This window comes from Dryobates pubescens, chromosome 8 (genome assembly GCF_014839835.1).
Source record: "Dryobates pubescens isolate bDryPub1 chromosome 8, bDryPub1.pri, whole genome shotgun sequence".
In the NCBI taxonomy this organism is placed as follows: domain Eukaryota; kingdom Metazoa; phylum Chordata; class Aves; order Piciformes; family Picidae; genus Dryobates; species Dryobates pubescens.
Window position 1 is genome coordinate 41,044,452 of NC_071619.1, and position 26,001 is coordinate 41,070,452.

Below are 26,001 nucleotides of genomic sequence, written 5' to 3' on the forward strand. Positions count from 1 at the left end.
AGGATTATTTGAAATAAATGATTTTGTTCTGATTTCCATCTTAGTAAGCACATCTAGATAAGTTGTTTCTTGTGGTTGGATGCTGCAGCAGATGGCAAGTCAAGCTGAAGTTGGACAGCAAATCACTGGGTGGTTATACTATTTATCTAAAATTACATCCATCACTCTACCAAACAGAGAAGAGAAGGAAATGAGGTATATTCTCTATTACAAAGAGCCCCAGTATAGCCTAAAATAAGTTCTCCAATAGTGAAGTCAGCTAAAAATCTCCCCTGTTTGGCTGGCTGGCTGTGTCCATTTGGTTGTGCTGCTAGAGATACTTGTAGGCTGAATTGTAAACCAGACCACTGAAATTCTTCTGGTTAAATCCTCCAACAGAGAAGAGACAAATAAAATATATTGGGAAACTGCAGTCTTTGTTCCTTCTAAATGGCCTGGATTGCAAAACACCCAGTTGTCACTGAGCTATCTGAAAAGCTTCATCTTGCTTCTGATAGCTAAAAGATGAAGTTGCAGCAATCTCAAGACAGTATACTTTTAGCAAAACCAAATGTAATTCAACTATACTGACAAGCCACAGATGAGAGGAATAGGAAAACTGAGAATCTAGGAGACAATGTGCAGGTTGGGGGTACCTGCTGCACAGAAGAGGGATGCCCAGATGTAAGCCTCGTATTTCCATGTAGCAAAATTTGGTATACCATTTGTGGAAGAGCTAATCATAGAATCAATAATGTTGGAAAAGACCTCAGAGGTCATCAAGTCCAACCTGTCACCCAGCACCTCATGACTAACTAAACCATGGCTTCAAGTGCCACATCCAATCCCTTTTTGAACACCTCCAGGGACAGTGACTCCACCACCTCCCCAAGCAGCACATTCCAATGGCTAACAGCTTTCTCTGGGAAGAACTTTCTCCTCACCTCCAGCTTAAACCTCCCCTGGTGCAGCTTGAGACTGTGTCCTCTTGTTCTGGTGCTGGTTGCCTGGGAGAAGAGACCAACCCCCACCTGGCTACAACCTCCCTTCAGGTAGCTGTAGACAGCAATAAGGTCTCCTCTGAGCCTCCTCTTCTCCAAGCTAAGCAACCCCAGCTCCCTCAGCCTCTCCTCACAGGGATTGTGCTCGAGACCTCTCCCCAGCCTCGTTGCCCTTCTCTGGACACATTCCAGTAACTCAACATCCTTCCTAAACTGAGGGGCCCAGAACTGGACACAGGACTCAAGGTGTGGCCTAACTAGTGCTGAGTACAGGGGCAGAATGACCTCCCTGCTCCTGCTGGCCACACTTTTCTGATGCAGGCCAGGATGCCATTGGCCTTCTTGGCCACCTGGGCACACTGCTGGCTCAAAAGTCAAAGTCCAACAGAACAGTATCCATATGCTCATCCTGAATCCCCAGGATTTGCCTTCCCTGTCCAGTTGGTGTTATGCATGCTCAGTACTGTCATGGGCCCAAGCTCATGCATGGGGTCAGGCTTCAGTTTGCGCAAGGTACATAAACAAGGGTCTACAAAAACAGGATGCCCATCTCGCAGTTCTTGGAACTCAGTTCAAAACAAGGGTTTCAGAGTACAGCTGTGATAGGTGGATGGTGTTGGGACATTCTTGTTTTTCCAAACACCTCAGTCTCCGACACAGGGTTTCACTTAAACATCAAGAAAAACCTTCCTGTAAGAGTGCCAGAGCAGGGGATGAGGCTGCCCAGAGAAGTTATGGAGTCTCCTTCTTTGGAGACTTTGAAAACACCCCTGGTTGTGATGCTGTGCAATCTGCTCTAGGCTAACCTACTCTGGCATGGGGATGGAGTAGGTGGTCTCTGGAGGTCCTTTCTAACCTGTCTGTGATTCTGTTACTTACACAGAGGGTTAACCAAACATGCACAGTTGATGCTGCAAAGTAGGTAGACACAATAGCATGTTCCTCTGGCCACACTTTTAATAATGTATAGAAGGACTATTTAAAAATTAGGTATGCTTGTTGCTTCCTCCAGGAAGAAGAAACATTGATTGCCTTTTATTTTAGGGTGTCTTAAAGAACATTTGCACTCGTTCCCCAGTAAAGTGTTGGGAGCAGAAAGACATTGCTAGTTGTAAAACTCTTGTCTTCTCTACTTGATTTCCTGGGAGATGACAGTTAACTAAAGAAATAGTAAAGGTTTTGGATTTGGTAGACTGAGAGGGGAATTAATTTTAATCATGCTTGGGTTTTGGGTTTCTCTTTCTCTTCTTTCTTTCTTTCTTTCTTTCTTTCTTTCTTTCTTTCTTTCTTTCTTTCTTTCTTTCTTTCTTTTTCTCCCTTTCTCTTTCTTTCTTTCTTTCTTTCTTTCTTTCTTTCATTCTTTCTTTCTTTCTTTCTTTCTTTCTTTCTTTCTTTCTTTCTTTCTTTCTTTCTTTCTTCCTTCCTTCCTTCCTTCCTTCCTTCCTTCCTTCCTTTCTCCCTTTCTCCCTTTCTTTCTTTCTTTCTTTCTTTCTTTCTTTCTTTCTTTCTTTCTTTTTCTTTCTTTCTTTCTTTCTTTCTTTCTTTTTTCTTTCTTTTCTTTCTTTCTTCTTTCTTTCTTTCTTTCTTTCTTTCTTTCTTTCTTCTTTCTTTCTTTCTTTCTTCTTTCTTTCTTTCTTTCTTCTTTCTTCTTCTTTCTTTCTTTCTCTTCTTTCTTTCTTTCTTTCTTTCTTTCTTTCTTTCTTTCTTTCTTTCTTTCTTTCTTCTTCTTTCTTTCTTTCTTTCTTTCTTTCTTTCTTTCTTTCTTTCTTTTCTTTCTTCTTTCTTTCTTTCTTTCTTTCTTTCTTCTTTCTTCCTTTCTTCCTTCTTCTTCTTCTTCCTTCTTCCTTCCTTTCTTCCTTTCTTCCTTTCTTCCTTCCTTTCTTCCTTCCTTTCTTCCTTTCCTCCTTTCTTTCTTCCTTCCTTTCTTTCTTCCTTTCTTTCTTTCTTCCTTTCTTTCTTTCTTTCTTCCTTTCTTTTTTCCTTTCTTTCTTTCTTTATTCCTTTATTTCTTCCTTTCTTTCTTCCTTTCTTTCTTCCTTTCTTCCCCCCCTCCCCCCCCCCCTTTTTTTTTAAGCTCTTAAGTGCTTGACAAATATTTGGCAAAAAGGATCATTTCAGTAAGGAGCACCTTCTCACCTTCAACTGAGAAGTGAGCAAAGAGTCCTCTGCTTCAGTCCTTAAAAGCTTTCATAAGATTTATGTGTTTCTTAAATGGGGAGGCTTCCTGGATTATGGCTTCAGAGAACTGTTCCTGCTTTAGAAAACTTCCCAGAACAACTAACATAGCCTTCAGCACTGCTTAGGAAATCAGTCCTTCATGTTACTTCTATTTCTTAAAAGAAGAAGAAAGGTATATTGATAAACAAACAAACAAACTTTCTTATTTTTTTAAAGAGAGCAGCCCCTTTTCCCTCAAAATGAAGAAAGGAAAAAACACTAAACTCATTTTGCTTTCCTTTCCAGCTTCATAGCACTTCAGAATCTGGCCTGGGAGCAGCTTTTGCTTGAAGTTTGGCAGCTCTGCAGGACACAACCATCTCACAAGCTACACAGATTTGGCAGCTATGGTGTGTGTTTCCACAGCTTCCCTGAACTCTCACATACCAGTGTGGATGTAGGAGGTCTTTGCCTGCAGTTGCTGCTCTGGCCACCAAGTGATTCCTTCTAATTTATTTCTCAGTCTCTACATTTGTTTGTGTAATTTGCATAAAGCTTCCCACATGGACTTCATTGGCTTTGTGGATGCAGACCAAGTATCTGTCTTAGCTTTAGGAGCTAGACGGCTTATTTCTACGTCAGGAAAATCTAGGTGCATGTGCCCTGAAAGGGACAAAGGTTAAGGTGAAGTATAAATATAGGAATGCACTCCCCTTCTGAATGTGGCATGATGCACTTACAGTTTTTTTCTTTCAACAAAAGTCAGTAATTTCTGAATTAGACTTGATTGTAGCCATAATGAAACAAAATAAACTCTCCTCCTCAGTTTGTGGTGGGCCTTTTTAATAAGATAAGTTGCTGAGTGGTGGGAACATGAAGGGATTATTCTAGAGGGAAAGGGAACAGCCAAATTATAAAGAGAATGCAATTCATGCCCAAGAAGGCCAGTGGCATCTTGGGGTGCATGAAGAAGAGTGTAGCCAGCAGGTTGAGAGACGTTCTCTCTCTTTACATTGCCCTGTTGAGGCCTCATCTGGAATACTGCATCCAGTACTGGGCTCCCCTGTTCAAGAAACTGCTGGAGAGAGTCTGGCAGAGAGGCACTGACATGGTGAGGGGGAATGGGGCATCTGCCTATGAGGAAAGGCTGAGAGGCTTGGAGCTATTTAGCCTGGAGGAGACTGAGAGGGGATCTCATTAATGCTTATCAGTATCTAAAGATCCATTGTCACGAGGATGGAGCCAGACTCTTCTCAGTCGTGTCCAGTGACAGGACATAGGCCAGTGGAGACAAACTGGAACACAGGAGGTTCCACACAATCATCAAGGAAAAAAGTCTTCCCTTTTTTGGGTGGCAGAGCACTGAAACAGGCTGTCCAGAGAGGTTGTGAAGTCTGTGTCCCTGGAGGCATTCCAAAGCTGCCTAGATGTGTTCCTGTGTGATTTACTCTAGATGATCCTGCTCTAGCAGGGAGGTTGGACAAGATGATCTTCAGAGGTCCCTTCCAACCCCTACTGTTCTCTGATTCTGTGATTCAGACCAGTCCATTTGCCACATGGCAAGGCCTGCCCTCTGATCCCAGGCCAGTATACACACAGATCAATAGACCTAACCTATTTAAGCCTTCCTGCATAATAATGTGGCCCAAACAAGTTGTAGATATTCCCTTCTCCCTCCAGCTCAAGCATTTAGTGTTGGCCTGGAAAGTCACTGTTTTTACTTCATTCAAATATTTCCTGTCAAGCTGAGTTACAAATGTATGTAGCTTCTTTTCTTTATCACCAGCATAACATGCAGAACAGATCAAACTTCCTTTATACATGCAAATAAGTTTAGATTTAAGAGTCTCCACCAACTTGTTTTGTTTTGTTTACTGGGAAAAAAACCCTAACCTTGCAAGGCTCTGCATTTAATTTCAGGAGAGATGCTTTTGGAATCTCCCCTGTGCATGCATATGTGAGGTGAATGTTTGTTTCTCCTTGTAGCCAATGGTATAGGGATTCCTGGCAAAGCTCACAATGAAATCCATTATCATCTGTCAGTAAAATGACTTCCAAATTCCAGCTGAATGCTGTGCAATGGTCTCTTTAAAGAAAGACTCCCTCTGCATTTGGTATTGTAGTTCTACTGTCTCTAGGTAACTGAATTTTAGGAGCAGTTCAGTGCTGCCAGTCAGCACAAAAGTCAAATTTCAGATCTCTCAGGCTTTACGCCTGCCCCTTTCCAAAACAGATCACAAGGATTTATCCTTTTCCCTAAATAAATCCAAAGAAAACATTTTCCCACCCTTCCAGAAAGGAGACTCCCCACCTCCACCCCCTTCTCCTGCACTTTCAAATCCTGTATCATTCTGTGTTTCCTTCTGGCACAAAAGGAGCTGTTTCCCTAAGGTTAGAGGGTGCTCCGTGGAGATCTGCTTCTGTAGCACTCCTTGCTCCTACCGCCATCCAGAAAGGGAGTCTTACACAGTAGTGCTGAGCACTAACCACTAACCTTTTCAACAGCCAAACAAAGCAAAGCCTAAATAAGTGGAATTTGAAACATGATACTATTGCTGGTGCAAAAATTAAAATGCTTCTAATCCGTTAAAAACAAACATTAACACCATGGAGGGTCAACAGACTTGAGATTTATGCCAGAGTTTAGGCTGAAAATATTGCTGATAAGCAGTGGAAAGACATGGTGTATTTGTTTATTTTTCAAGGAGGAGAGGTTATTTATAAAAGTACATGCAATCTGAACTGGAGTTGAGGTAATTAAATTGATAGAACCACAATTCTTTGGCCCTGAGAGCCTCATGTTGTGAACTCCTATTTGGGTGTTTTTAAATTGAATTTTCTGAAGGGGCTAATTGCAGGATAACTAAATTGCAACAATATAGATTGCTCTGAAACTGTAGAATAGAATAGAATAGAATAGAATAGAATAGAATAGAATAGAATAGAATAGAATAGAATAGAATAGAATAGAATAGAATAAACCAGGTTGGAAGAGACTTTCAAGATCATCGCATCCAACCTATCATCCAATACCACCTAATCAACTAAACCATGCAACCAAGCACCCTATCAAGTCTCCTCCTAAACATCTCCAATGAGGGTCACTCCACTACCTCCCAAAGCAGCACATTCCAATGGCCAATCTCTCTCTCTCTGAAGAATTTCTTCCTAACATCCAGCCTGAACCTCCCCTGGTGCAGCTTGAGACTGTGTCCTCTTGTTCTGGTGCTGGTTGCCTGGGAGAAGAGACCAGCCCCCACCTATCTACAGCCTTCGTAGAACAGGTTAAGCTTCCCAGACTTAAGACTGAATCACAAAACACTGTCATCCCTTACCTTGTGATCCAGCAAATCCTTTAACCTTCCATAAATGTAGTCTATCATCTCTTTACCTCAGACTGGAGCAGCACCCTGTGCTTCTCTCTTTCCAACTTATATCAATCATACTTCACAACTTTTTCTTATTCTGCATCACTATCTTATTCTGCGAGTCATTCGTCATTGGAATGGGCTGACCAAGGAAGTTGGTGGAGTCGCCGTCCCTGGAGGTGTTCAAGGGGAGATTGGACGTGGCACTTGGTGCCATGGTCTAGTCGTGAGGTCTGTCAAGACAGGTTGGACTTGATGATCCTTGGGGTCTCTTCCAACCTTAGTTACTGTGATACTGTGATACTGTGATACTATAATACAACCTGGACCCCAGTCTGCTCAAATACTTGCCCTGGACCCTGCATAGCCTTGCCTGTGTCAGCAGAATGTGGCACTATAAAGATTCAAAGCCAGAATCTCCCAGCAGCAGCAGGAGAAGATCTTTCACATTTGAAGGACCAGCACCTCTCTCCTTCCAGTCATTGCTTCCAGATGGAGCTGGTCCTTGTGATCTGTGACACACCTGCCACACAAGCCAGCCTGCAAGCTTCTGGCACAGTATCACAGTATCACAGTATCACTAAGGTTGGAAGAGACCTCAAAGATCATCAAGTCCAACCTGTCACCACAGACCTCATGACTAGACCATGGCACCAAATGCCACATCCAATCCTCTCTTGAACACCTCCAGGGATGGTGACTCTACCACCTCCCTGGGCAGCACATTGCAATGACAAATGACTCTCTTGGTGAAGAACTTTCTCCTCACCTCCAGCCTAAACCTCCCCTGGCACAGCTTGAGACTGGGTCCTCTTGTTCTGGTGCTGGTTACTAGAGAGAAGAGACCAACCCCTTCCTGGCTACAACCACCCAGCAGGTAGTTGTAGAGAGCAATGAGGTCACCCCTGAGCCTCTTCTCCAGGCTAAGCAACCCCAGCTCCTTCAGCCTCTCCTCACAGGGATGTGCTCAAGGCCTCTCCCCAGCCTTGTTGCCCTTCTCTGGACACGTTCAAGTGTCTCAATGTCCTTCTTAAACTGAGGGGCCCAGAACTGGACACAGGACTCAAGGTGTGGCCTAACCAGTGCTGAGTACTGGGGCAGAATGACTTCCCTGCTCCTGCTGGCCACACTATTCCTAATGCAGGCCAGGATGCCATTGGCCTTCATGGCCACCTGGGCACACTGCTGGCTCATGTTTAGGCGGGTGTCAATCAGCACCCCCAGGTCCCTCTCTGTTTGGCAGCTCTCAGCCACTCTGACCCCAGCCTGTAGCTCTGCATGGGGTTGCTGTGGCCAAAGTGCAACACCTGGCACTTGGACTTGTTAAATGCCATTCCATTGGACTCTGCCCATCTGTCCAGTCGGTCAGGATCCCTCTGCAGAGCCTTTCCACCCTCTAACTGACCAACATCTGCTCCCAGCTTGGTGTCATCTGCAAATTTGCTGATGGCTGTCTCAATCCCCTCATCCAGATCATCAATGAAGATATTAAAGAGCATGGGGCCCAGCACTGATCCCTGGGGCCCAGCACTAGTTCCTGGCCTCCAGCTGGATGTGGCACCATTCACCACCACTCTCTGGGCTCGGCCCTCCAGCCAGTTCCTCACCCAGCTCAGAGTGCTGCTGTCCAAGCCATGAGCTGGCAGCTTAGACAGCAGTTTGTTGTGGGGGACGGTGTCAAAGGCCTTGCTGATATCCAGGTAGACTACATCCACAGGCCTCCACACATCCACCAGGCAGTCACCTGATCATAGAAGGGGATCAGGTTGGAGAGGCAGGACCTGCCCCTCCTAAAGCCATGTTGCATTTAGTGCTGCGTCCTAAGTATTTACACAGGTGTAGTCCTCTCCCTTCACCACTGTGCACTATGGTAACTCCTCACACTTCATCCAACACCTCACTGGCATCATTTCCCAGGCAACATATGAAATAAAAGGATATGGGAAGGCTGGATACTGTGATAGTTAATGAGTTGAGTTCCCAACCTATCTGGTAGATATTCCTGCAGATAATGGGGGAATTCTCTTCCATCCAAAATGGATCTATGATTTTACTTATTCCCAAAGCCATCATGATCTAGCCCTGAACCTATATGGTGCCTCCTGCAAGTGCTGTAGCTCCAGCTAGTATCATGAGAAGCACAGTGAGAGCCAGGTGGTGGGGACAAGAACTCTACGAGCAGCATTCTTGCACTTTCCTACTGAGATGTGTGGGAGATGGAAAGCATTATGAAATGTGACTCACTTTTGTGGAGTTATCTGTGGTGGAATAATTCTTCATCTTCTTTGAATGGACATGGTGCAGTTATGCAGAGCAACAAAGACAGTTTGCTCCCCACCAAAGTCTACATGTGTATCCTATGTGCAAGACCCTAGTGAGTCTTAACAATATGGGAAGTTACAAGTGTTTGTGCTGCCTTTGTTTCTGCAGGTGACAGCAAACCCAAGGCTCTGACAGCTTCTCTGCATCTCTTAAATTACCTATTTGAGGGAGAGCAGATTTAATTTAAAATTCCCAGGAAACCAGTTCTTTCTTTAAAGAGCAAGTGAAATCATCTCAGGAAAGGTAAACAATATTTTCATCCCTATCAGGCATTACCAGCTGCTTTAATGTGAAGCTCCACTTACTACTGATGGGTGTTCCATACAAAACAGAAGTTGCAAAGAAGAATCAGTAAGACCTTGCCATCAACACAGAGCAGCTTCTGCCATGACTCCTGTGGATTTAGTAAGCTCTAAGCAAATAAAATGCAGCAAGTTTCTGGTTGACAGACAGCTCAACATGAGCCAGCAGTGTGCCCAGGTGGCCAAGAAGGCCAATGGCATCCTGGCCTGCATCAGAAAAGTGTGGCCAGCAGGAGCAGGGAGGTCATTCTGCCCCTATACTCAGCACTAGTTAGGCCACACCTTGAGTCCTGTGTCCAGTTCTGGGCTCCTCAGTTTAAGAAGGACATTGAGACACTTGAACATGTCCAGAGAAGGGCAACAAAGCTGGGGAGGGGTTTGGAGCACAGCCCTGTGAGGAGAGGCTGAGGGAGCTGGGGTTGCTTAGTCTGGAGAAGAGGAGGCTCAGGGGAGACCTTCTTGCTGTCTCCAGCTACCTGAAGGTTGGTTGTAGCCAGGAGGGGGTTGGTCTCTTTTCCCAGGCACCCAGCAGCAGAACAAGAGGACACAAGCTGTGTCAAGCTGTGCCAGGGGAGGTTTAGGCTGGAGGTGAGGAAAAAGTTCATCCCAGACAGAGAGACTGGCCATCGGAATGTGCTGCCCAGGGAGGTGGTGGAGTCACCATCCCTGGAGGTGTTCAAAAAAGGATTGGATGTGGCACTTGAAGCCATGGTTTAGTTAGTCCTGAGGTCTTGGGTGATAGGTTGGACTTGGTGATCTCTGAGGTCTTTTCCAACCTGGTTGATTCTATGATTCTATGATTCTGAGTGTTTGCATTATGTCATTACAGAGAGTAACAGAGATCAGGTTTAAAAGGATTTGTAATTAGCACTTAATTAACAACCCAAATGTTTGAATTCACATTAACAGCAGCCAGAATGAAAGATGAGGCCTTTTGCCATAAAAATATCTAAAAGGTAGAGGTCAAGAGTATGGGGCTGAGCTATTTTGAGTGGTGCCCAGTGACAGGAGAAGGGGCAACAGGCACAAACTAGAAACCAGGAGGTTTCTCTTGAATAGAAGGAAAATCTTCTTTGCTGTGAGGGTGCCAGAACACTGGACCAGACTGTCCAGAGAGGTTGTGGAGTCCCCTTAGTTGGAGCCTTACAGAATGTGCCTGGACACATTCCTGTGCAGGCTGCTCTAGGTGAACCTGCTTTAGTATTGGGGTTGAGCTAGATATCTCCAGAGGTCCCTTCCAACTTTTACCATTCTGTGATTCCATCTCTCTCCATCTCACTCCTTCAGACAAAGCAAAACATTTGTTATGGTAAAACCATCAGTGGAGAAGGTACACTAGTTACCATCATAAAGTCATTTGACTGTCTGCCATCAGGTATGACAAAGTCAGGCTGTGAGCAAAATGAAAGACAGAAAAATTTCTTAGCTTACATTAAAATATATGTTAAATGCCAATACAGAGCTCTTTGTGCAGTTGCTTTGAATTACCTTTGATTTTCTTCATCATTCCACAAAATCCGAGGATGATTAAGCAATAACAATTTAAAGAAAGGAGAATAGAATAGAATAGAATAGAATAGAATAGAATAGAATAGAATAGAATAGAATAGAATAGACCAGGCTGGAAGAGACCTTTGAGATTGTGTCCAACCTATCACCCAACACCATCTAAGTAACTAAACCATGGCACCAAGTGCCTCATCCAGTCTCTTCCTAAACACCACCAGGGATGGTGACTCCACCACCTCCCTGGGTAGCACATTCCAATGGCCAATCACTCTCTCTATAAAGAATTTCTTCCTAACATCCAGCCTAAACCTCCCCTGGCACAACTTGAGACTGTGTCCTTTTGTTCTGGTGCTGGTTGCCTGGGAGAAGAGACCAACCCCCACCTGGCTACAGCCTCCCTTCAGGTAGCTGTAGACAGCAAGAAGGTCTCCTCTGAGCTTCCTCTTCTGCAGGATAAGCAACCCCAGCTCCCTCAGCCTCTCCTCACAGGGCTGTGCTCCAGACCCCTCCCCAGCTTTGTTGCCCTTCTCTGGACACCTTCCAGCAACTCAACATCTTCCCTAAACTGAGGAGCCCAGAACTGGACACAGGACTCAAGGGGTGGCCTAACCAGTGCAGTGTACAGGGGCAGAATGACTTCCCTGCTCCTGCTGGCCACACTGTTCCTGATGTAGGCCAGGATGCCATTGGCCTTTTTGGCCACCTGGGCACACTGCTGCCTTATGTTCCGCCTACTGTCAACCAGTACCCCCAGGTCCCTGATGCATTAGTTATTTTTACTGCATATCCTGTCAGTAAACCTTGAGTACCATTGCTGCCAGTGGATGAATGGAGTGCACGTTGTCTGGTTTAATCTTTTATCAAAATCTAACACATGCAAGATTTATTTGAAGCTTTTAAGTGAAAAAAAAAATGCAATTTCATAGCCTGGCTTTTGCACAGGAAGGTCAATTGGCACAAGCTTCTGTTGATATATCACTTGCTATTTCAGGGCAGTAAGCTAACTGGGGGAAAAGCTGGTCAGTCCTGAAGCAAGGAAAATAATGACTGCTAAAGCTAAACACTTACCTCATTCAGACCTTGCCATCAGAGTTTGAGTAATTCTGGATCCTTCACACAACAGACTGAGCCCCTGATCTGCAGGCAGGTATCTCCCCAGCTACCTTGAACAGTCTAAACCTGTGTTTCTGGCTCACACACCTTTGGCGATACATCCTAGGTCAATGGAGGTATACTCACATCTAGTTAGAGGCCTGTCTAATAGGGCAACACAGGGCAGAATGAGCTGACTGACCCATCCAGAGCATGGAAAGAGAGACTGGCCATTGGAATGTGCTGCCTGGGGAGGTGGTGGAATCACCATCCCTGGAGGTGTTTAAGAAGAGCCTGGATGAGGCACTTGGTGCCATGGTTTAGTTGATTAGATGGTGTTGGGTGATAGGTTGGACTTGGTGATCTCAAAGGTCTTTTCCAACCTGGTTAGTTCTGTTCTATTCTGTTCTGTTCTATTCTATTCTATTCTATTCTATTCTATTCTATTCTGCTCAGCACAAGTGGATTAGCAACATGTTGTAGGTAAAAGTGGGAACTCTTTTCATCCCGTGGTTCTGATAGATTTTAGTGAAACAGTCACTTAAACCACTATACATACTCGGATGCTGTTCAAATCAGAGACTTGGAGATCCTTACTGCCAAGCACAGTGGACCTCCCTGTAGAAATCCCTATCCTTTTTGCTTTCTTAGAAATATGGCAAAATTATGGGCAGCTTCACAGGGCTGTGAACCAAATTCTTTGCCCACGTGTTCATGAGAAACAGCTATTGATGATGCAGCTTGGCTTTCAGGAGGCATTCCTCAAGGCTGCATTTATGCCATCATTGATTTTTTTTCATCAACTAACCTGGAACAGTGTGGTTTTCTGAAAGAATATGCATTCCTATTCCTGATTTTATCCATGGAGGGCATGTGAAGGCATGGAGAGAACAAAGGACATACAGATCTCAGAACCCCAGGGCACACTGCATTGCTATTGCTACACACAAACAAACAGTCCATGCAGCTGTGTGGTGAAGTGTGAGAAAGTCCTAAAGACAGGGGTTTTGCCCCTGTTCTCAGCACTAGTTAGGCCACACCTTGAGTACTGGGTTCAGTTGTGGGCCACTCACTACAGGAAAGACATTGGGGTGCAAGAGTGGGTCCGGAGAAGAGCATCGAAGCTGATGAAGGGTCTGGAGAACACTTGTCCTCATGAAGAGCAGCTGAGAGAACTGGGAGTGTTTAGCTTGGAGAAAAGGAGGATGAGGACTAACCTTCTTGCTCTCTACAACTCCTTGAAAAAGGAGATTGCAGTGAGGTGGGAGTATGTCTCTTCTCCCCGGTAACTAGAATGAGGTTTAGATTGGATTTTTGGAAACATTTCTTTCCTGAAAGAGTGGTCAGGGACTGGAACAGGATACCCAGGGAGGTGGTGGAGTCACCATCCCTGAAGGTATTCAAAAACCATGTAAATATGACACTTTGGGACATGGTTTAGTGGGTGTGGTGACCTTTGGTTTATAGTTGGACTTGATGATTTTAGAGGTCTTTTCCAACCTTAATGATTGATTATATGATTATTGGCTAGGTGGAAGTAGTGCCTATTTATGTAATAATGTATACCTTGAGTCCTGTGTCCAGTTCTGGGCTGGAGAGCAGCCAAACAGAAAGGGACCTGGGGGTGGCTGATTGACAGCATGCTGAACATGAGCCAGCAGTGTGGCCAGGTGGACAAGAAGGCCAATGGCATCCTGGCCTGCATCAGGAATATTGTGGCCAGCAGGAGCAGGGAAGTCCTGTACTCAGCACAGGTTAGGCCACACCTTGAGTCCTGTGTCCAGTTCTGGGCCCCTCAGTTTAAGAAGGACATTGAGACACTTGAATGTGTCCAGAGAAGGGCAACGAGGCTGGGGAGAGGTCTGGAGCACAACCCTGTGAGGAGAGGCTGAGGGAGCTGGGGTTGTTTAGCCTGGAGAAGAGGAGGCTCAGGGGAGACCTTATTGCTCTCTACAGCTACTTGAAGGGAGATTGTAGGCAGGTGGGGGTTGGTCTCTTCTCCCAGGCAACCAGCACCAGAACAAGAGGACACAGTCTCAAGCTGCACCAGGGGAAGTTTAGGCTGGATGTTAGGAGAAAGTTCTTCATAGAGAGAGTAGTTAGCCATTGGAATGTGCTGCTTGGGGAGGTGGTGGAGTCACCCTCCCTGGAGGGGTTCAAGAGGGGATTGGACATGGCACTTGGTGCCATGGTTTAGTAGTCATGAGGTGTTGGGTGACAGGTTGGACTTGATGATCTTTGAGGTCTTTTCCAACCTTATTGATTGTATGATTCTATTAACACACATGTGCACCACTTTCCATACCATTTTGAAATACAGCTCACTGTACTGTTGAAAAAAGTTCCTGTTATCACAGATCAGCTCATTTCTATGCTACTGCTGCTGTGCTCTCATGTACAGCAAAAAGCAATTTCCATAAGAGCAGCTCACTCTTTATCTACATAGAATCACAGAATTGTTTTTGCTGGAAAAGACTTTTAAGATCATTGAGTCCAAGTCGGGTGCTAAACACTGTCCCTCAGCACCATATCTCTGCATCTCTGAAACACCCTCAGGGATGAGGATTCAACCAGCTCCCTGGAGAGCCTGTTCCAGTCTTTGAGAACTCTTTCAAGGAAAAAGTTTCTTCTAATGTCCAACATAAATCTCCCCTGGTGCAACTTGAGGCCATTTCCTTAGGCTTGAATCTAGGAAGCCTGAGGCCCAGAGGAGCTGATTTACATCCTCCAGCTCCCCCTTCCTTGGCTGGGTGTTTGAAGTGCCCTGTAAAGGCTTTTGCCACCAGCTGGAGCTGGTGTCTCTCTGTGGTGGCAGCTGCCTCCCCCTTGCCACCTGTTGGTAGATGCACTCTCACAGGCAGCCCGGGGAGATTAGACTCATTTGTAGCTGAAATGACCAGGCAGGCTAACCTGTTAAAGCAGCTCAACCTCTTCAGTGCTGCTCCCCCACAGACCCCTATTTCCCCTGAGCAGCTGCACCGCTTACCACCTCTGAAGCTCCTTGGAGCAGCTGCTGTCCGTCTGGCTGCCCTGGCCTCCTTGTCAGCTGTTTGATGTCACCCATCAATCTTCCATCTTTCCTGCAAATCTCTGATGATCGAGTTTCACTTTTCCAGGACTCTGGTGGTAAAGCCCCTTTCACTGGTATAATTAGTAATTAGAGGAAAAATGTTAGCAAACTCCTCTTGGCATGAGCAGACACTCAATCCCCATCTGTCAGGTCAGGAAATTCACATCAGGGCAAAGACCCAATGCAGATTTTCCTGCCGAGGCGAGTGGCCGCACACACTCTGTGCTGCTTTATTGAGCTGCCCACATGATAACCAGCCAGAGCTATTTATAAGTGACCACCTCAATCATAAACAGTTTTCAGTGTTTTGAAAGTCATCATGTCTTTCCCACTAGCAGTCCCCGTGGACCTTAAAAGAAATGAGCTTTCACAAGGATGCTCTGCAACCCTTGGTGAGGAGGTGGGGGTATCATTCATGACTGGTATCACAGTCTCACAGTATCACTAAGGTTGGAAGAGACCCCAAGGATCATCAAGTCCAACCTGTCCCAACAGACCTCACAACTAGACCATGGCACCAAGTGCCACATCCAATCCCCCCTTCAACACCTCCAGGGACGGTGACTCCACCACCTCCCTGGGCAGCACATCCCAATGGCGAACGACTCGCTCAGTGAAGAACTTTTTCCTCACTTGGAGTCTAAACCTCCCCTGGCACAGCTTGAGACTGTGTCCCCTTGTTCTGGTGCTGGTTGCCTGGGAGAAGAGACCAACCCCCACCTGGCTACAGCCTCCCTTCAGGGAGTTGTAGAGAGCAAGAAGGTCTCCCCTGAGCCTCCTCTTCTCCAGGCTAAACAACCCCAGCTCCCTCAGCCTCTCCTCACAGGGCTGTGTTCAAGGCCTCTCCCCAGCCTCGTTGCCCTTCTCTGGACACGTTCAAGTGTCTCAATGTCCTTCTTAAACTGAGGGGCCCAGAACTGGACACAGGACTCAAGGTGTGGCCTAACCAATGCAGAGTCCAGGGGCACAATGACTTCCCTGCTCCTGCTGGCCACACTATTCCTAATACAGGCCAGGATGCCATTGGCCCTCTTGGCCACCTAGGCACACTGCTGGCTCATGTTTAGGCAGGTGTCAATCAGCACCCCCAGGTCCCTCTCTGTTTGGCAGCTCTCAGCCACTCTGACCCCAGCCTGTAGCTCTGCATGGGGTTGCCGTGGCCAAAGTGCAGCACCCGGCACTTAGACTTATTAAATGCCATCCCATTGGACTCTGCCCATCTGTCCAGTCGGTCAAGGTCCCTCTGCAGAGCCTTTCTACCCTCTGACTGACCAACATCTGTTCCCAACTTGGTGTCATCTGCAAACTTGCTGATGACTGACTCAACCCCCTCATCCATATCATCAATGAAGATGTTAAAGAGCATGGGGCCCAGCACTGATCCCTGGGGCACACCACTGGTGCCTGGCTGCCAGCCGGATGTGGCACCATTCACCACCACTCTCTGGGCTCGGCCCTCCAGCCAGTTCCTAACCGAGCACAGAGTGCTGCAGTCCAAGCCACGAGCTGACAGCTTAGCCAGCAGTTTGCTGTGGGGGAAGGTGTCAAAGGCCTTGCTGAAGTCCAGGTAGACTACATCCACAGCCTGCCCCACGTCCACCAGACGGGTCACCTGATCATAGAAGGAGATCAGGTTGGAATTCAAGTCCCTGGTCTTTCATCAAGCTGCACTGCAGAGATGACACCATTCAGTGGAGCTATCCTATCATTTAAGAGATACAAGAAAGGCAGAGTGAGGACTGGATCTCTTCAAACAAACACATGGTGGTACCAGTGGGTGAAGCTGAAGACCAACTGGTTCCAACTGGAAACAAGGCTTCACATGTTGAATGTGGAACACAGCTAATCACTGGGGAAAATTAGCTCTTCTCTGGAAGGCTTCCAGGCAAGATGAGATGTTTTTTTCCCTCCTCTGACAGATGCTATAGCTCAAAGATAAGCTAATTTAGGAAATTTCTATGTCTCATGTTATGCAGGATGCAGGAGCAGATGATTACAATGGCTTCTCCTGGTTTTATCTTCTGTAATGAAAACAAATGATGCCAGCAAGGCCCTGCCTACCCCATAACTTAGGCTCCATGCATTGTTATTTCCTATGGCAAATCATCTGGTCTTGTTTGGCTCCTCTTAAGAACTATTTATTGCCCTTCTGCAGAGGCAAAAATTCATATGTGACTGAGGCTCAAACCTCTGGTCCTTCCATAATTATCTGAGGGAAAGCCAGAGGTTGTACATCTGGGCAGAAGCTCAGTAGTGGTTAAGCTCAGAAACACTTTCTTGGAGTTTCTGTTTCCTTTGTAGGTGTTAGAATAGAATAGAATAGAATAGAATAGAATAGAATAGAATAGAATAGAATAGAATAGAATAGAATAGAATAGAATAGAATAGAATAGAATAGAATTTACCTGGTTGGGAAAAACCTTTGACATCATCAAGTCCAACCTATCACCCAACACCATCTAATCAACTAAACCATGGCACCAAGTGCCTCATCCAGTCTCTTCCTAAACACCTCCAGTGATGGTGACTCCACCACCTCCCTGGGCAGCACATTCCAATGGCCAATCTCTCTTTCCATAAAGAACTTCTTCCTAACATCCAGCCTAAACCTCTTCTGGCACAGCTTGAGACTGTGTCCTCTTGTTCTGGTGCTGGTTGCTTGGGAGAAGAGACCAACCCCCACCTGGCTACAACCTCCCTTCAGGCAGCTGTAGAGAGCAATAAGGTCACCCCTGAGCCTCCTCTTCTCCAGGCTAAGCAACCCCAGCTCCCTCAGCCTCTCCTCACAGGGCTGTGCTCCAAACCCCTCCCCAGCTTTGTTGCCCTTCTCTGGACACCTTCCAGCAACTCAACATCTTTCCTAGACTGAGGGGCCCAGTGTAACTAAAACAAAGATAAACCAAGCCAAGTCTGTGGCTGCATTCAATGCCTGGGGTTGGGAAGAATAGAAATACCAAAGGCCAGTGCCACAACCAAGGCAATTCTTATGTGCCCAAAGTATTATGTTGCTCAGTTTTATGTTGCTCTGTTATCCAGTTCTGCCTGGTCTCTCCAGAAGAAAAAACATGTTTCTGAGGCAAATTAAACATAGCAGGACATGATTGTTTCAGCTATGGGCACAGAAGCTGAACCACATTCAGATAAGGAGCTGGGCAACTGGAAAATATGATCCAGTTCTTTAAACTGTATTTAAAGTACCCAGGCCACTGTATAGCTTAAAGGAGCTGTACTGTACTCTGCATTGGTTAGGCCACACCTTGAGTCCTGTGTGCAGTTCTGGGCCCCTCAGTTTAAGAAGGACATTGAGACACTTGAACGTGTCCAGAGAAGGGCAACAAGGCTGGGGAGAGGCCTTGAGCACAGCCCTGTGAGGAGAGGCTGAGGGAGCTGGGGTTGCTTAGCCTGGAGAAGAGGAGGCTCAGGGGAGACCTCATTGCTCTCTACAACTACCTGAAAGGTGGTTGTAGCGAGGAAGGGGTTGGTACTTCTCCCAGGCACCCAGCAGCAGAACAAGAGGACACAGTCTCAAGCTGTGCCAGGGGAAGTTTAGGCTGGAGGTGAGGAGAAAGTTCTTCATGGAGAGAGTCATTCGTCATTGGAATGTGCTGCCCAGGGAGGTGGTGGAGTCACCATCCCTGGAGGTGTTCAAGAGGGGATTGGATGTGGCACTTGGTGCCATGGTCTAGTCATGAGGTCTGTGGTGACAGGTTGGACTTGATGATCTTTGAGGTCTCTTCCAACCTTAGTGATACTGTGATACTGTGATAGTGTGAACCTGCCTCTAGGAGCTTGAGAGGGACAGGGTGAACAACTGCTGCTGGAGTGGGAAAGGAGGAGTTTCTAGAGAACTTCCAAAAGCTGTATCAGATGTTTCTTGTCATAGGCATTTTCTCTGCAGGATATGTATTTGAAGAAGGGCACAGACAATTATATATAAATTTATTTTTTTTTTATCCATTTCCAGATAGGCTGAATGCTTTGTCTCAGGGTTCTGAAAGTCAGACAGGACACTGAGTTCACTCTTAGATAAAAACTAGAAATTAATACAGAGAAATCATAAGAAAAACACAGTAAAATTCTTACAGTAGCATAACCTCATACTTGTGACCTGATCCATGCCTCACAATGCTGACCTTATTTTAAGCAACTTAAAGTCTTTGACCTTAACAGCTTGATAGTATGCTCTTAAAATATTTTTCTGAGTTTATGTTCTTAGACCTCAAAGAGGAAAGGTGAACTCGAGGAAAAATAAACCAGTAATGTAGGATCATGCTGACACCCTTAACTCCACAACTGATAGCTTAAGATCACTTTCAGCAGCCTCTGTCACTTGAGCTAAAGGGAATAACTGGTAACAGCAGAAGTTTGCTATTTAGTAGGTGAGTGAGCATTAAAAAGAGGTAAAGTCATACAATGTGTACTACCACATACTATTGGCTTTCACAGAGACTCCATGGCAGGGGATGGTGAGATGTGGGGACTGTGATCAAAGGGGATCTTCTCTGCCTGTTCCAAACATGCTATGATCATAGAATCATAGAATCAATAAGGTTGGAAAATACCTCAAAGATCATCAAGTCCAACCTGTCACCCAACACTTCATGACTACTAAACCATGGCTTCGAGTGCCACGTCCAATCCCTTTTTGAACACCTCCAGGGATGGTGACTCCACCACCTCCCTGGGCAGCACATTCCAATGGCTAACAACTCTCTCTGTGAAGAATTTTCTCCTCACCTCCAGCCTAAACTTCCCCTGGCACAGCTTGAGACTGTGTCCTCTTGTTCTGGTGCTGGTTGCCTGGGAGAGGAGACCAACCCCCTCCTGGCTCCTTGTGCCCCGTCTCTGTTCCTGGTTCTTGCTGCAGTTGTCTTTTCCCTATTAGATACATGTTGTAGTTCAATCACTTCTCTCCATACCTGCCTCAGTTTCTTGGTTCAGCTTGTCTCTAACTCCCTTCCCTGGTTTGTGTCACCAGCATTGACTACTTCCCTGGTCAATGTTTCTGTGCCTCACAATTTACAATAATTTCTCCCTACCTGCATTTCTCTCAGTCTCTGTTGCTCTGTACTCCTCCACCTCTTCAGACTCTTTATCCACCCTTGACATTCACCCTCTTTTTTTCTTGCAATACTTTCTGCTCCCTCTCCATCCCCTAGGTTTATCTAGGCCAACTCCTTTACCTTGAACACAACTCCTACTAGAACTAATTTCTCTCCTGCCATGCCTCTTCATCTGACAGGTTTCCAGCATAGGTTGTGGCTCCAGCCTTCTCCTCAAGCTTAGTCTTTCTTCCTTCTCTTTTCTTCTGAATGTAGCCTTCCCTTTTCCTCAGATCCCTGCCCTAAGCATTATCTGAACAACTCCTGCTTGCAGTTTCTACACTCCAGTCAATTTCCTGATCTGTATCAATTAGTTTTTACTTCTTCCCTCTCTCATCTACATCCACTTTCATGCAGTAGGTTCTCCTCACCACGGTTCCTGAGTGCCATTTGAAGTCACCACAGTTCTGTGGGAGTCTGCCCTACCACTGTTAACTCTAGGAGCTGAGTCTATTAAAAGCTTGACTTATGCATGCAGAGCATGCACAAAATCTTTGGTGGCATCACCTGCAAGGCTTTGGCCTGCACATGGCAAAATGTGGCCTTTCCAGCTTACCCAGGCTTTTGAAGCTTTCACAAGAAGAGAAAGAGGAACACCTCTGTCTCAAAAACTGTTCTGTCTGATAAGGCCATATTTCCTTTTGAACGTTAGTACCATGGCAGCTTCTAAAAGAAACAAGGTTACCAGAATGTGTTCAATATAGGAAGGGGGAAAAAAAAGTCCATAATTTAATTTTTCAGATTGTAAAGTTAATTTTTTCCAGACAAGTGTCTTATCAGGAATGTGAGAGTGACCAGGGCAGGCTAGGGACCGTAAGGGAGAGGAGAAACTAAATTGAGTAGAGACTTGAAAAAGAAGAAATCCATACCAAAGGTATCTGTGCCTTCCCTTCTTTAGCAGTGGTTGCAGTAAGTCTATAACAATATGTTTGTTATGATACAAGGCCAAGTGCAGGGTCCTGCAGCTGGGTCAAGACAATCCCACGCACAAATCCAGGCTGGGCAGGGACTGGCTAGAAAGCATCTCTGAGGAGAGAGACTTGGGAGTGCTGGTGGAGGAGAAGCTCAACAGGAGCTCTCAGTGTGCACTTGCAGCCCAGAAAGCCAATCAGATCCTGGGCTGCAGCAAGAGAAGGGTGGCCAGCAGGGCAAGGGAGGTGATTCTCCCCCTCTGCTCAGCTCTGCTGAGACCCCACCTGGAGTACTGCCTCCAGTTCTGGAGCCCCTATTACAAGAGGGATCTGGAGATGCTGGAAGGTGTCCAGAGCAGGGCCACGAGGATGAGCAGAGGGCTGGAGCACCTCTCCTGTGAGGACAGACTGAGAGAGTTGTGCTGTTCAGTCTGGAAAGGAGAAGGCTCCCAGGTGACCTAATTGTGGCCTTCCAGTATCTGAAGGGGGCTACAAGAAGGCTGGGGAGGGACTTCCCAGGATCTCAGGTAGTGATAGGACCAGGGGGAATGGAATGAAGCTGGAGGTGGGGAGATTGAGGCTGGAGGTGAGGAGGAAGTTCTTCCCCATGAGAGTGGTGAAGCCCTGGAATGGGTTGTCCAGGGAGGTAGTTGAGGCCCCATCCCTGGGCTTGTTTAAGCCCAGGCTGGATGAGGCTCTGGCCAGCCTGATCTAGTGTGGGGTGACCCTGCCCATGGCAAGGGTGTTGGAACTGGATAATTCTTGTGGTCCCTTCCAACCCTGACTGATTCTATGATTCTATGATACCCTCTTTACCCCTTTGCTTCTTTTCTCCTCCTACTTGATTCAATTACTTCTCTAATTCCTTGTCCCAAACATTTTTGTTCTTAAGTTCTGTACTCTACACTCTTTTTACACCTAATTTTGTTTTTCTTTCCTATCCTACTTTTTAATTATCTCCTAAATCTCTTCTCTTGGCTCTTTCCCCCTCATTCCATTGTATAATTCCCTCCTCAATCTGCTCAATGGAATAACTGTGGCTGTGAAAAAGAAAAGAAGCAAAAGACAATAGCTGTAATGCCAGATGCATGGACATCAGCATTCATTTGTGCTCTTATTTGCAGTCATACACAAAATGTGCCCAGCTGTTGCACTAAGCCCTTCAAGCAATCAACAAATCCCTGCTCTGCCTGCCCTGAATATATCCATGCAGAGTCCCATCTGGAATTGCTCATCTTCCATCTCAGGTACTCTTAAACTGCTTCTGGGTTTAATTGGAGAAAGGCTTTCATACAGAATATTTTGAGAAAATATGAGCAAATCCCATCCTCTTAGTTGGAAACCACTACAACTGACATTGTGTTTTCCACTGTGGAAGCAGGGTGTGTTGCCTTCAATGTCCCCTGTCCTTTCTATATGTCTGGCTGTTACTTCAACTCCATTCCTTCATATCTTATGGCTATGCTGCGGATTTGCTGGAGAACGTGTCTGATTTGTCTATCAGAGAATCACCAAGGTTGGAAGAGACCTCAAAGATCATCAAGTCCAACCTGTCACCACAGACCTCATGACTAAACCATGGCACCAAGTGCCACGTCCAATCCCCTTTTGCACACTTCCAGGGATGGGGACTCCACCACCTCCCTGGGCAGCATATTCCAATGGGCAACAACTCTCTGGGAAGAACTTTCTCCTCACCTCCAGCCTAAACTTCCCCTGGTGCAGCTTGAGACTGTGTCCTCTTGTTCTGCTGCTGGTTGCCTGGGAGAAGAGACCAACCCCCTCCTGGCTACAACCACCCTTCAGCTGCTTAGTGATAACACCTGTCCCACTAGCTGGAGAGGGTGCAGATCTAATGGGGACTGTGAAGGGAGGCAGAGGCAGCTCTCTCCATCCAGCATGACACCGAGGGTTAATAGTAGGAAAATATTGATGTTTTATTAAATTACTCCTATAGGTTGGATCATGTAACATGCCCAAGATCTAAACAATGATCCTGTTCTGGAGGAATGTGAGGTTCAGACTGATGAGATAAACCATTTGCTGGAATATCTCTCTGAGTTCAGTAAATTGCTTCCCTTATTTAATTACAAATTAATTGAAAACACTCCTTGCCCAGCGGAACAATGCTTAAAACCTGATTTGTTGATAGTACCCTAATCCTCCTTAATATTCCTGTAGACTCTCCCACGATTATGTCATCAATTTCACACTTCAGACTTTGGCAAAAACATCTTATGCAGGACTCATTAACACAAAAAAGAGAAATAGCTGCAGCCCTGGGGTCCATAAAGCCTTATTAATCCCAGCCAGGATGATACTGACACAAATAACAAAGTCACACACTTGCAATTTATGTAAATTTTGTAGCAGAGACACTTTCAGAGCTCGGAGTAGGAAGACAGAGGTGTTAGCAGAAAGAGGAGATGAGTATTTGGACAGGAAGCAAATGAAATCTATGCAGGAAGAGGCTGCATTATGGAGTTAGCTCAATTTAAAGCACCTCAAGGCTCACAAGTCCTTTGCCTGTTCCATGTCTAGTCTTCCACCAGCTGTGAACTACCTTGCTGCACTGCTGAGTGCTTAGCATGATCTTTCTCTCAATGTTCCAGAGGAGGCAGAGTTTGCCTGAAGCAGACAGCTCCACTGTGTGGTAGAAAAACCTGGCCAAGGAAGAAAAATCAAAGCTTACTTTCAGTCCCCAGTTCTTAATTTTTCAGCCAAGCCATTCACCTGGATGTTAGGAAGAAGTTCTTCACAGACAGAGAGATTGGCCATTGGAATGTGCTGCCCAGGGAAGTGGTGGAGTCACCATCACTGGAGGTGTTTAGGAAGAGACTGGATGGGGCACTTGGTGCCATGGTTTAGTTGATTAGATGGTGTTGGGTGATAGGTTGGACTTGATGATCTCGAAGGTCTTTTCCAACCTGGTTAATTCTATTCTATTCTATTCTATTCTATTCTATTCTATTCTATTCTATTCTATTCTATTCTATTCTATTCTATTTGAAATGGTGGTGACCTGGACAGGTTGAAGAGTTGGATAGAGGGGAACCTCATGAAAGATATATTGAAGAGTTGGGTAGAGGGGAACCTCATGAGATTCAACAAGGGTAAACGTTCAGCTCTGCACCTGGGGAGGAATAACCCTGTGCACCAGTACAGGTCAGGGCTTGGCCTCCCAGAAGGCAGATCTGTGGACAAGGACCTAAGAATTTTGATGGACAACCTGTTCAGCATGAGTCATCAATGTTTTCTTTTGGCCAGGAATGCTAATGGTCTGGATTTGACAAAGCACTCTCCCTGGTTTCAGTGGAAACAGGATGCACCAAAGAGGGAATGCTTTGTGCAGCTTAGTCCTGACTATTTTGAATCAAAGGGGAAAAGCTGAAGTCTAATAGGCATGTGGTACAAGTTCCAGGGCCCTGGGGATCTGGACTCAGGAAGATGCTGCTTGAGAAGGCAAGTACTCACTTCACAATCCCACTCACATTCCGGAGTGTAACCCTGTCCCAAGTACTTAACAGGGGTTTTCAGAAGTGATGAAACTATGAATCAGAATGGTGCAGTGCCTAGGTCCCTGCAAAAGTCACACCATGATGTAGGTGGCAAAGGCTGAGAGTTACTCCCACAGTGTGAATGCCAAATGGCTACAGAAGACATTTAGTTAGCTCACAGATGGGCATAGTTCAGAGGCTATAGTTACAGATCTGGAAGGGTGAGACTGCATGTGCTGAATTTTCCAGTCAACTGAGGCTCTTACCATAGAGGAACCAGAAGGTGTTACCCAAAGCTCTGCATTTGGTTGGGCTATTCAGTCAGGTTCCTGGGAAAATATGATGGTAAATGTAGCCTCTTGAACATGTCCAGAGAAGGGCAACAAAGCCGGGGAGGGGTTTGGAGCACAGCCCTGTGATGAGAGGCTGAGGGAGCTGGGGTTGCTTAGCCTGGAGAAGAGGAGGCTCAGGGGAGACCTTCTTGCTCCCTACAACTACCTGAAGGGAGGTTGTATCCAGGTGGGGGTTGGTCTCTTCTCCCAGGCAACCAGCACCAGAACAAGAGGACACAGTCTCAAGCTGTGCCAGGGGAGGTTTAGGCTGGACGTGAGGAGAAAGTTCTTCCCAAAAAGAGTAATTGGCCATTGGAATGTGCTGCCCAGGGAGGTGGTGGAGTCACCATCCCTGGAAGTCTTCAAGAGGGGATTGGTCGTGGCACTTGAAGCCTTGGTTTAGTTAGTCATGAGGTGTGGGGTGACAGGTTGGACTCGATGATCTCTGAGGTCTTTTCCAACCTTATTGATTCTATACTTTTCCAACCTTATTGATTCTATGCTTTTCCATTATCCATAGTCTCCCTGCTCCTGCTGGCCACACTATTTCTGATACAGGCCAGGATACCATTGGCCTTCTTGGCCACCTGGGCACAAAGAAGAACAAGGACAAATAACCAAGGACTTTTAAAGATCATCTGAACACACAATAGCTGGACACCTGTATCACCAGCTATGCTTTTCTGAAAGTCAGTTTACAGCTCTCCTAACTCCACTCTTCACAGAGCTAAACCAGTCCCTTTCTTAACATTCTGACACACTTGGAGTCACTTTAACAGAAAGCAGGAAGATTAATTTCTCTCTAATTACAGTGAGAGGTGAGGATGGAAGGTAGCAAGAGACCCAAAAGTCATCAGTTCGTTAGGGCAGAGAGCGAGGAAAATGTTCCCAAACTGCTGACAAGATTAATATGCAGCTGATGGGGAACGCTTTCACACCAGGGCGCCAACAAATAAACACAACGCAAAAATATCTTCCCCACCGCAGTGGATAAGGCTGGATTCTCCCACAGAGAGAGAGAGGGAAGGAGGGGGAGACATTTAGAGAGAGCAAGAGGCTTGTTTGCCCTGTGAAGCTTCATGCCCAGAATTCCTCCTGTGGAATCTGATAGCGGGGGGCTAGCCAGGCCAGAGGGTTACTGCTTTTCACATTACAGAGGGAAAAAAAACAACTAACCAAACCAAACCAAACAAAACCAAAACCAAACAAAAACCCTCCACCAAAACACAAACCCCACCAACCAAAAAAAAAAACCCCAACACCAACTAAAAAACCCACCACACACACACAAAAGAAAATAAATAAGGGAGGGAGGAAGGAGGCTTGTGGCAGGGAAGTTTGAAGACCTTGTGTATAAGC